This window comes from Aegilops tauschii, chromosome 6 (assembly GCF_002575655.3).
Source record: "Aegilops tauschii subsp. strangulata cultivar AL8/78 chromosome 6, Aet v6.0, whole genome shotgun sequence".
Classification (NCBI taxonomy): domain Eukaryota; kingdom Viridiplantae; phylum Streptophyta; class Magnoliopsida; order Poales; family Poaceae; genus Aegilops; species Aegilops tauschii.
This window is the reverse complement of record NC_053040.3, coordinates 172,994,740-173,006,554: the sequence shown is the minus strand read 5'-3', so window position 1 is coordinate 173,006,554 and position 11,815 is coordinate 172,994,740.

The following is an 11,815-nucleotide window of genomic DNA, read 5'->3' as shown; positions in this document are numbered from 1 at the left end:
AATCATATAGTAGATATGATCAACATAGTGATGTTCACCATTGAAACTACTCCATCTCACGTGATGATTGGACATGGTTTAGTTGATTTGGATCACGTGATCACTTAGAGGATTAGAGGGATGTCTATCTAAGTGGGAGTTCTTAAGTAATATGATTAATTGAACTTTAATTTATCATGAACTTAGTCCTGATAGTATTTGCATAACTATGTTGTAGATCAATAGCTCGCGATGTTGCTCCCCGTTTATTTTATATATGTTCCTAGAGAAAACTAAGTTGAAAGACGATAGTAGCAATGATGCTGACTGGGTCCGTGATCTGAGATTTATCCTCATTGCTACATAGAAGAATTATGTCCTTGATGCACCGCTAGGTGACAGACCTATTGCAGGAGCAGATGCAGACGTTATGAACGTTTGGCTAGCTCAATATGATGACTACTTGATAGTTTAGTGCATCATGCTTAACGGCTTAGAATCGGGACTTCAAAGACGTTTTGAACGTCATGGACCATATGAGATGTTCCAGGAGTTGAAGTTAATACTTCAAGCAAATACCCGAGTTGAGAGATATGAAGTCTCCAACAAGTTCTATAGCTAAAAGATGGAGGAGAATAGATCAAGCAGTGAGCATGTGCTCAGATTGTCTCGGTACTACAATCGCTTGAATCAAGTGGGAGTTAATCTTCCAGATAAGATAGTGATTGACAGAATTCTCTAGTCACCATCACCAAGTTAGTAGAACTTCGTGATGAACTATAGTATGCAAGAGATGACGAAAACGATTCCCAAGCTTTTCATGATGATGAAATCGATGAAGGTAGAAATCAAGAAAGAGCATCAAGTCTTGATGATTAACAAGACCACTAGTTTCAAGAAAAGGGCAAAGGGAAAGAAAGGGAACTTCATGTAGAATGGCAAGCAAGTTGTCACTTCCGTGAAGAAGCCCAAAGCTAGACTAAAGCCTGAAACTGAGTGCTTCTACTGCAAAGGAAATGGTCACTGGAAGCGGAAATGCCCTAAATATTTGGTGGATAAGAAGGATGGCAAAGTGAACAAGGGTATATTTGATATACGGATTATTGATGTGTACCTTACTAGTGTTTATAGTAGCCCCTAGGTATTTGATACTTGTTCGGTTGCTAAAAATTAGTAACTCGAAACAGGAGTTACAGAATAAACAGAGACTAGTTGAGGGTGAAGTGACGATGTGTGTTGGGAGTGGTTCCAAGATTGATATGATCATCATCGCACGCTCCCTATACTTTCGGGATTAGTGTTAAACCTAAATAAATATTATTTGGCATTTGCGTTGAGCATGAATATGATTTGATCATGTTTATTGCAATACGGTTATTCATTTAAGTTAGAGAATAATTGTTGTTCGGTTTACATGAATAAAACCTTCTATGGTCATACACCCAATAAAAATGGTTTGTTGGATCTTGATCGTAGTGATACACATATTCATAATATTGAAGCCAAAAGATGCAAAGTTAATAATGATAGTGCAACTTATTTGTGGCACTGCCATTTAGGTCATATTGGTGTAAAGCGCATGAAGAAACTCCATGCTGATGGGATTTTGGAATCACTTGATTATGAATCACTTGATGCTTGCGAACCATGCCTTATGGGCAAGATGACTAAGACTCCATTCTCCGGAACAATGGAGCGAGCAACTGACTTATTGGAAATAATACATACTGATGTATGCAATCCGATGAGTGTTGAGGCTCGCGGCGGGTATCGTTATTTTCTAACCTTCACAGATGATTTGAGCAGATATGGGTATATCTACTTGATGAAACACAAGTCTGAAACATTTGAAAAGTTCAAAGAAGTTCAGAGTGAAGTAGAGAATCATCGTAACAAGAAAATATAGTTTCTACGATCTGATCGCAGAGACAAATATTTGAGTTACGAGTTTGGCCTTCAATTAAAACAATGTGGAATAGTTTCATAAACTCATGCCACCTGGAACACCACAACATAATGGTGTGTCCGAACGTCATAACCGTATTTATTGGATATAATGCAATCTATGATGTTTCTTACCGATTTACCACTATCGTTTTGGGGTTATGCTCTAGAGACAGCTGCATTCACGTTAAATAGGGCACCATCTAAATCCGTTGAGACGACACCTTATAAACTATGGTTTGGCAAGAAACCAAAGTTGTCGTTTCTTAAAGTTTGGGGCTGCAATGCTTATGTGAAAAAGCTTCAACCTGATAAGCTCGAACCCAAAATCGGAAAAATGTGTCTTCATTGGATACCCAAAAGAGACTGTTGGGTACACCTTCTATCACAGATCCGAAGGCAAGACTTTTGTTGCTAAATTTGGAATCTTTCTAGAGAAGGAGTTTCTCTCGAAAGAAGTGAGTGGGAGGAAAGTAGAACTTGATGAGGTAACTGTACCTGCTCCCTTATTGGAAAGTAGTTCATCACAAAAACCGGTTCCTGTGACACCTACACGAATTAGTGAGGAAGTTAATGAAGATGATCATGAAACTTCAGATCAAGTTACTACCGAACCTCGTAAGTCAACCAGAGTAAGATCCGCACCAGAGTGGTACGGTAATCCTGTTCTGGAGGTCATGTTACTAGACCATGACGAACCTACGAACTATGAAGAAGCGATGGTGAGCCCAGATTCCACGAAATGGCTTGGTGAAGCATAAAGGAGTGTTTCAAAGAAAGACCTTGGTGAAGCTGCTTACATATTAAGCATCAAGATCTATAGAGATAGATCAAGATGCTTGATAAGTTTTCTCAATGAGTACATACCTTGACAAGATTTTAAAGTAGTTCAAAATGGAACAGTCAAAGAAGGAGTTCTTGCCTGTCTTGCAAGGTGTGAAGTTGAGTAAAGACTCAAAACCTGACCATGGCAGAAAATAGAAAGAGAATGAAAAATCATTCCCTATGCCTCAGTCATAGGTTCTATAAAGTATGCTATGCTATGTGCCAGACCTATTGTCTCACCATGAGTTTGGCAAGAGGGTACAATAGTGATCCAGGAGTGGATCACTGGACAACGGTCAAAATTATCCTTAGTGGAATAAGGATATGTTTCTCAGTTATGGAGGTGACAAAAAGTTCGTCGTAAAGGGTTACGTCGATCCAAGCTTTGACACTGATCTGGACGACTCTAAGTCTCAATCTGGATACATATTAAAGTGGGAGCAATAAGCTAGAGTAGCTCCATGCAGAGCATTGTAGACATAGAAATTTGCAAAATACATACGGATCTGAATGTGGCAGACCCATTGACTAAACTTATCTCACAAGCAAAACATGATCACACCTTAGTACTCTTTGGGTGTTAATCACATGGCGATGTGAACTAGATTATTTACTCTAGTAAACCCTTTGGGTGTTGGTCACATGGCGATGTGAACTATGGGTGTTAATCACATGGTGATGTGAACTATTGGTGATTAAATCACATGGCGATGTGAACTAGATTATTGACTCTAGTGCAAGTGGGAGACTGAAGGAAATATGCCCTAGAGGCAATAATAAAGGTGTTATTTATATTTCCTTACATCATGATAAATGTTTATTATTCATGCTAGAATTGTATTAACCGAAAACTTAGTACATGTGTGAATACATAGACAAACAGAGTGTCCCTAGTACGCCTCTACTTGACTAGCTCGTTAATCAAAGATGGTCAAGTTTCCTGACCATAGACATGTGTTGTCATTTGATGAACGGGATCACATCATTAGAGAATGATGTGATGGACAATACCCATCCGTTAGCTTAGCATTAATGATCGTTTAGTTTTATTGCTATTGCTTTCATCATGACTTATACATGTTCCTCTGACTATGAGATTGTGCAACTCCCGAATACCGGAGGAACACCTTGTGCGCTATCAAACGTCACAACGTAACTGGGTGATTATAAAGATGCTCTATAGGTGTCTCTGATGGTGTTTGTTGAGTTGGCATAGATCGAGATTAGGATTTGTCACTCCGTGTATCGGAGAGGTATCTTTGGGCCCTCTCGGTAAAGCACATCACTATAAGCCTTGCAAGCAATGTGACTAATGAGTTAGTTACGGGATGATGCATTACGGAATGAGTAAAGAGACTTGCCGGTAATGAGATTGAACTAGGTATGAGGACACCGACGATCGAATCTCGGGCAAGTAATATACCGATGACAAACGGAACAACGTATGTTGTTATGCGGCTTGACCGATAAAGATCTTCGTAGAATATGTAGGAGCCAATATGAGCATCCAGGTTCCGCTATTGGTTATTAACCGGAGATGTGTCTTGGTCATGTCTACATAGTTCTCGAACCCATAGGGTCCGCACGCTTAACGTTCGATGACGATTTGTATTATGAGTTATGTGATTTGATGACCGAAGTTTTTTCGGAGTCCCGGATGAGATCACGGACATGACGAGGAGTCTTGAAATGGTCTAGACATAAAGATTCATATATTGGAAGGTTGCATTTGGACATCAGAATGGTTCCGAGTGGTTCGGGCATTTTTTCGGAGTACCGGGAGGTTACCGGAACCCCCCGGGAGAACTATTGGGCCTAGTGGGCCTTATTGGAGGAGAGGAGAAAGGGCCACAAGAGAGAGGCGCGCCCTCCCCTTTCCCAAACCTAATTGGACTAGGCGAGGGGGCCGGCCCCCCTCTTTCCTTCCCCCTCTCTCTCCCTTCCCTTTCCCTCCGGTGGAAGAAAGGAAAAGGGGGGCGGAATCCTACTTGGACTAGGAGTCCAAGTAGGACTCCCCCTGGCGCGCCCTACCTGGCCGCACCTCCTCTCTCCCTCCCTCCTTTATATACGTGGCCAGGGGGCACCCCAATAGCACAACAGACAATCTCTTAGCCGTGTGCGGTGGCCCCCTCCGCAGTTACACACCTCGGTCATATCATCGTAGTGCTTAGGTGAAGCCCTGCGCTGGTAACTTCATCATCACCTTCGCCATGCCATCGTGCTGACGGAACTCTCCCTCGGCCTCAACTGGATCAAGAGCTCGAGGGACGTCATCGAGCTGAAAGTGTGCTGAACGCGGAGGTGCCGTACGTTTGGTGCTTGGATCGGTTGGATCGCGAAGACGTTCGACTACATCAACCGCGTTACTAAACGCTTCCGCTTTCGGTCTACAAGGGTACGTGGACACACTCTCCCCGCTCGTTGCTATGCTTCTCCTAGATAGATCTTGCATGATCGTAGGATTTTTTTTGAATACTACGTTCCCCAACACGAGGTTCACCTAGCAAAGTGTGAAGTAGCTAGCAGGCCCCCTCCCTCATGTCGGCATGAAGGGAATCCTAAGCTATGAATGCATGCCCCCCCCAACCGAGGTTCACCTAGCAAAGTGCGAAGTAGCTAGCACCCCCCCTCGTGTCGGCACGAAGGGAATCCTAAGCTATGAATGCATGCCCCCCAACCGAGGTTCACCTAGCAAAGTGCGAAGTAGCAGCCCCCCACACACACTTTCAGTCGGCGGGCCAGAGAGGCATATCTCGCCAAGATGGATCGTAAAATAGACCAAGAATAATCCACCTTGGTCGTACAACCTCTCTCTTGTTGTTGGTCAAAGTGATGGCCGTCCATGCGACCGCGGAGATGGGCTAGCTCGCCAATAATCACGCAAGTAGCTAGTCCCCGAAGACAACCACTGCATGCGTGTGCCCAAACATATGTATGGAGAGGTGTGTTTTTGAGTACACAATGGAATGACTTTGATGTGGCACCGTGATTTCGAACTAGAAATCCCCACACTGAGTGAGGGTTAGGTTGACGATGCATATGTATGTTACACCACATTTCAAGCCAACGACGGGGATTGATGTATGCATGTGTGCATAGTATATGCGCTCAAACTTAATTAGGTCTGAATCTCACCATGGCCTATACCACGATAACACGAACCAAATGAAGAATCTGCCATGGTAACCTATATTGTTGTCGGTCAAGGTGATCATGGATGTCCATGCGGGCCCACGAATGTATAGCCTTGTCGCCAATAACCACACGAGGGAGTGTACCGTTCGAAGGCAACCACTACATGCATATGTATGGAGGTGATGCGTGCATGCATGTTTGAATACCATTTCACAACATTGATGTGGCGCGTGCGTCAAAAATCGTACACTCCCCACACAGAGCGAGATTGGTTCATGACATGTCGTTGTACTAGCCACTTCGACTCGATGGGAGGGATTCATGCGTACACATGCATGCGTGTGTGCTCAAACTGTATCATGCATGTCATTCCAGAATGTTGGGGATATAACTATCGGGTATGGCCCACCCAGGAGGGGCCGGGTCATACCACTGGCGGTTCATAATGACAAGGCCCATGAAGATGTTGAAGATGGCGGTTCGTGAAGCAGGCTTCCTGAAGGACCAAGACCCAAAGGCGGCTTGAGGCCCACAGGTGTGAACCGCCATATATGTATGACTTGTGTTGTAAGGCATGCGTATTTAGTCACTGAGCCGGACACGTTGTGTATGAGCCGGCCGGGACTCCGTGAGCCGCCGGGCATCAACCTGTGTATATAAAGGGACAACCCGACGATGGTTTAGGGCAAGAAACAAGAGATCGAGAACTAGGTCAAGCGTATTTGCTCCCTGGTAATCGAAACCCAAGCAATACCACCTCAAACTACATTAGGCCTTTACCTTCACTGCAAGGGGCCGAACCAGTATAAACTCCATGTGTCTTTTGTCCCGATTAACCCCTTTAAGCTAACCAAGTTGTGATGGCTCCACGACTAAGTCCTTCCGCTAGGACATCTGCCATGATGATTCCACGACAGTTGGCGCCCACAATGGGGACAGCGCACGGTGGTTTCGAGTTCTTACAGGGCAGCTTCGAAGGGATCAAGGGATACGCTGTGGGCCGTATGACCAAGAGTCGTCGCGGCAAGCTCTACATCGATGATGCAGGCCGGGGCCCCGAGGCCGGCTCAATCGAGTACGGGTATCGGGTCCCCTTCGGCGGAATCCACGTCTTCATCGGCAAGATCGGCGAACCGGACCCTGAGCCGGGCATCTGCACCGACATCCTCGAGACGTATCAGCATGCGCGACACGCCCGAGTTCAACCTGCTGTGAAGCGTGTCTTTGTTGGTTTCATCCATGGGACGAAAATTGAAGACAGATATGTGTCTGGCGGTGAGACGGCCATGTATTCTGATGGTGAGTCATCCACGGGCGAGACTAATTCATTGTATCAACTGCAAGGCGGCCGGCTTGGGGGCTATTCCGATGGTGACAGTATTCCGGACCCCTACGAGCCGCTGAATAGGGTTGCAATCTTCATGGCCGGTACACAACCGGCGCTTGGTTCAACAACCGCCGCGGCTATGACCTCCAGTTCAATGGCTGCGGCGGCGGCTGGTGCTAGCGGCTCTGCGCGCCCGCCGGCTCAAGTTCTCACAGAATTGTTAGAGGATCTGGCGACTCTGATGGGGGTGGAAGTAACCCCGGACAACCAGGAATAGCACAAGGTGGATGTGGCTAAGCTGCGAGATGAGATAGCTCAAGCCAAGGAAGAGCTGGCGGCTGAGAACGCTAGGATGGCTGCAGAACGGGCTGTCTTGGATGCTCAGGCACAACGGATCCAAGCGGATTCCTTCCGGCTCACGTTGGATCAGAACGCTTCAAATGAGGTCATGGGGAGGAGACACCGGAGTCATCTACCCCCGGTTTATGAGCCGAGGAACCTCTTCAACACGCCTGGAGCAGGGATCAGTGACCCACCAGTGGTAAACCGGACGGTTGAAGTGCCTGGGGCTGGAGCGCCGGTTCAGCCACGCACGATGGGCTCTCCACGTGTGAATAATACCCCGCCTCAGCATATTTCGACGCCACCGGGTCATTATTCTAACCCTTTGGACAATATGATTGCTGCGGCAACGCGATTGGCGGCTCTACTAGTTGAAGGCGAGTCTCCAATGGCGATAGAGACACGGGGGGCCAGGGAACTTCTGCAGACAGCCGTGGCTCAGCAGGCGGCTTATTCTTATAGTCGCGAGCGGATTCACTCAACCCCTCGTCCAAGCCGGAGTTACAGCAGGCACATTGATTCACCAGCAGTTTCAAGCAGTGAACGGCGCCACAACCAGCCTCGTGGACATGACCCGGCGCGTGGTGTTACCAACGCACAGACTTTGGTGGATTAGGGCAGAGCACGTCGGGAGGCCGAGTTGGCGGCTCAACAAACGACTCATCTGTGTTCTCCGGTTTATCCGTCAACTTTGGTGGAGGCAGGCGTGACCTCTAGAACCTTGGGTGTGCCATGTTTAGTGCCGGCTATACGTAATGAGAGTTTGCCCAAGGATTTTAAGGGTCCTCGTAAGGTGCCTAACTACACAGCAGATCAACCCCCTGAAGCTTGGGTTGAAAGTTACGAGATGGCAATGGAGCTGCTGGATGTTGGCGATGCCGCATGCGCTAGGTATTTCACCATGATGTTGGACGGGACGGCTCGTACTTTGTTGAAAGGGTTGCCGCCCAACTCCATTGGATCATGGGCCGAGTTAAAAGCCCGGTTTATCCAGAACTTTAAAGACACGTGCAAGCAGCCTATGTCTATCGTGGATTTGGACTCCTGTGTCCAAGAAGAGGGCAAGTCAACAACCCATTGGGTGCGCCGGGTCTCAGCTATCCTGCACTCATCGGATCGTATCAATGTCGGTTCAGCAGTTCTAATGTTGGAGAAAAACTGCCGTTTTATGCCTCTTAAGCAGAAGCTGGGGCGGCTTAAACGCCACTGCAACGACATGGGGGAGCTGATGGTGGCTCTTGTCAAGTACGCCGGCTCTGATAGTACCAAGGACCCCGAGTCTGATGACGAAAGGTCGGGTAAGGGAAAGAAGAGCAGCAGCACGAAAGGGCAGCAGCATAACCCGGCGAGTCAGGGTGGCACTGGTAAGCGCAAAGCTTATGGTAATTTGGATTTTGTGGCTAACACCAATGCGTGGGATAATAATTAGCGCCGCAAGGGAAAGCCGCCCCCTCGGTTTGGAGGGCAAGATTCAATCTTGAGGAAATAATGAATCAGCCCTGCCTGAAGCATGGTACGCGAGAAATGCCGGCCACTCACCTCTGGAAGGATTGCTTTATTATGAGGGAGTACAAAAATGCCAACTTTTTCCAGAACAAACATGGGCCAGACGGCAGTTCAGGATCCGGTTTTCATGGTCCGGGTCACGGTGGTGGCGGTTCTAATTCCGGTTTCTAGAGCCAAGGCAATCAGGGTGGTTTTAATCAATAGTCTAGTCAAGGGAATTAGCAGCAGCAGTCTGATTATCAGAGAAATCTGAAGCAGTTGAATAGTGGATAGTATCATGTCTTCACCACGAGCTTGTGTAAGCGAGATCAGAAACTCCATAAGAGGGTAGTAAACGCGGTTGAACCGGCAATGCCCCGTTATTTATGATGGTCTGAACACCCTATCCTTTGGAGTCGTGAGGATCACCGACCCCTGGTTTATAATCCAGGCCACTTAGCTCTGGTGGTAGCACCACATGTTGGAGGGTACAAGTTCACTAAGGTGCTCATGGATGGAGGCAGTAGCATCAATATCCTTTATTATGATACTTTCCGTCGTATGGGATTGACTGACAAAAATCTTAAGCCATCCAATACCGTTTTCCATGGAGTGGTGCCTGGTAAGTCGGCATATCCTGTGGGAAAAATCGCTTTGGAAGTGGCCTTTGGGGATGAACATGATTCCAGAGGGGAGACTTTGACCTTTGAAGTTGTCAAGATCCAGAGCCTGTATCATGCTCTGTTTGGACGGTCAGCTTATCCTAAGTTCATGGCAAGGCCGTGTTATGTTTATCTGCAGCTTAAGATGTCGGGTCATAAGGGCACCATCACGGTACATGGGAGCCGGAAGATAGCCTTGGAGTGTGAAGAAGGCGATGCTGCTTATGCTGAGTCTGTCTATGCGACAGAGGAGTTGAAATTTTACAAGGATAATGTTGACCCGTCGGATATGACATCTTTGAAGAAGCCAACCACAGAGCATGACCCCTTGTTGAAGTTTAAGTTGGCAGATGACACTAAGCTAGTTGACTTCGTTCCTGGCGATTCATCCAAGCAGTTCAGCATCAGTGCTAATCTGGATCCGAAATAGGAAAGCGCGCTCATCGAGTTCATCCGTGAGAACCGGGACATCTTTGCATGAAAGCCTTCAAACATGCCAGGTGTAACGAGGGAACTCACTGAGCACACTCTCAACATTGATCGAAAGTTTAAACCGGTCAAGCAATTCCTTCGTCATTTCAATGAAGAAAGGCGCAAGGCCATTGGTGAAGAAGTGGCCCGGCTCTTGGCGGCTGGGTTTATTGTTGAAGTGTTTCATCCTGAGTGATTGGCTAACCCGGTGCTGGTACTTCAGGAAAATGGTACCTGGCGTATGTGTGTGGATTACACGGACTTAAACAAAGCCTGTCCAGCTGATCCCTTTGCTCTCCCTCGTATTGATCAGATTATTGATGCTACGGCGGGTTGTGAGCGTTTGAGTTTTTTGGATGCTTATTCCGGTTATCATCAAATCAAGATGGCAGTTAAGGACCAGGAGAAGACGGCTTTTATCACTCCCTTTGGAGCCTTCCGCTATGTATCTATGCCTTTTGGCCTCAAGAGTGCCCAGGCAACTTACCAGCGGTGTGTACAGAATTGCCTTCATAGTCAACTCGGGCTTAATGTTCATGCTTATGTGGATGATATTGTGGTGAAGTCCAGGAAGAAGGAGACCCTGATAGATGATTTGAAGGAGACCTTTGACAATCTCCGGGTCTACAAGACGATGCTTAACCCGGCTAAGTGTGTCTTTGGTGTGCCAGCAGGCAAGCTCTTGGGTTTTCTGGTTTCTGAATGGGGTATTGAAGCTAACCCGGAGAAAATTAAGGCTATCACTTCCCTGGCTAAACCGGCGTGTATTAATGATGTTCAGCATCTAGCGGGTCGAATTGTAGCCTTAAGCCGATTCATAAGCTGGTTGGGTGAAATGGTTGTTCCTCTTTACCAGATGATGAAGAAGACATATCACTTTGTTTGGATTAATGCTGCTGATCAGGCGTTTGAGGCCTTGAAGAAACAATTGGCTGAGCCGCCGGTTCTTGCTGCTCCCATTGATAAAGATCCTTTGTTGTTATATGTGGCTGCCAACAGCCGAGCTGTCAGCGTGGCGATTGTAGTAGAAAGAAGAAGTTAGGCAAGGAATATCCGGTTCAGCGGCCAGTTTACTACATCAGTGAGGTGCTTATTGAGTCCAAGCAGAGGTATTCACATTGGCAGAAGCTTGTATATGGGGTGTTCATGGCTAGTCGAAAGCTCAAGCAATATTTTCTGGGTCATCCCATCACTGTGGTTAGTTCTGCTCCTTTAGGGATATTATTCAAAACTGAGAAGCCACAGGTCGGGTAGCCAAGTAGGCCATTTAGCTTGGACCTCATGGTTTGAAGTATATGCCTCGCACAACCATCATGTCTCAAGCACTTGTGGATTTCATCAATGATTGGACAGAGCTGCAGATGCTTGAGGAGAAGCTGGGTAACACATATTGGACTATTCACTTTGATGGATCCAGTCAGTTGGAGGGCTCGGGGCTGGAGTTATCTTGACTTCCCCACGAGGTGATAAATTTTGTGACATTCTCCGGTTGATGTTCCCTTGTACTAACAATGCATCCGAGTATGAGGCCTTGCTCCATGGTCTTCGGATGGCTAAGGAGATGAACTTAAGCCGGGTGAGGTGTTTCGGCGACTTAGACTTGGTAGCTCAGCAAGTTTCTGGCACTTGGGATTCTAAGGATCCA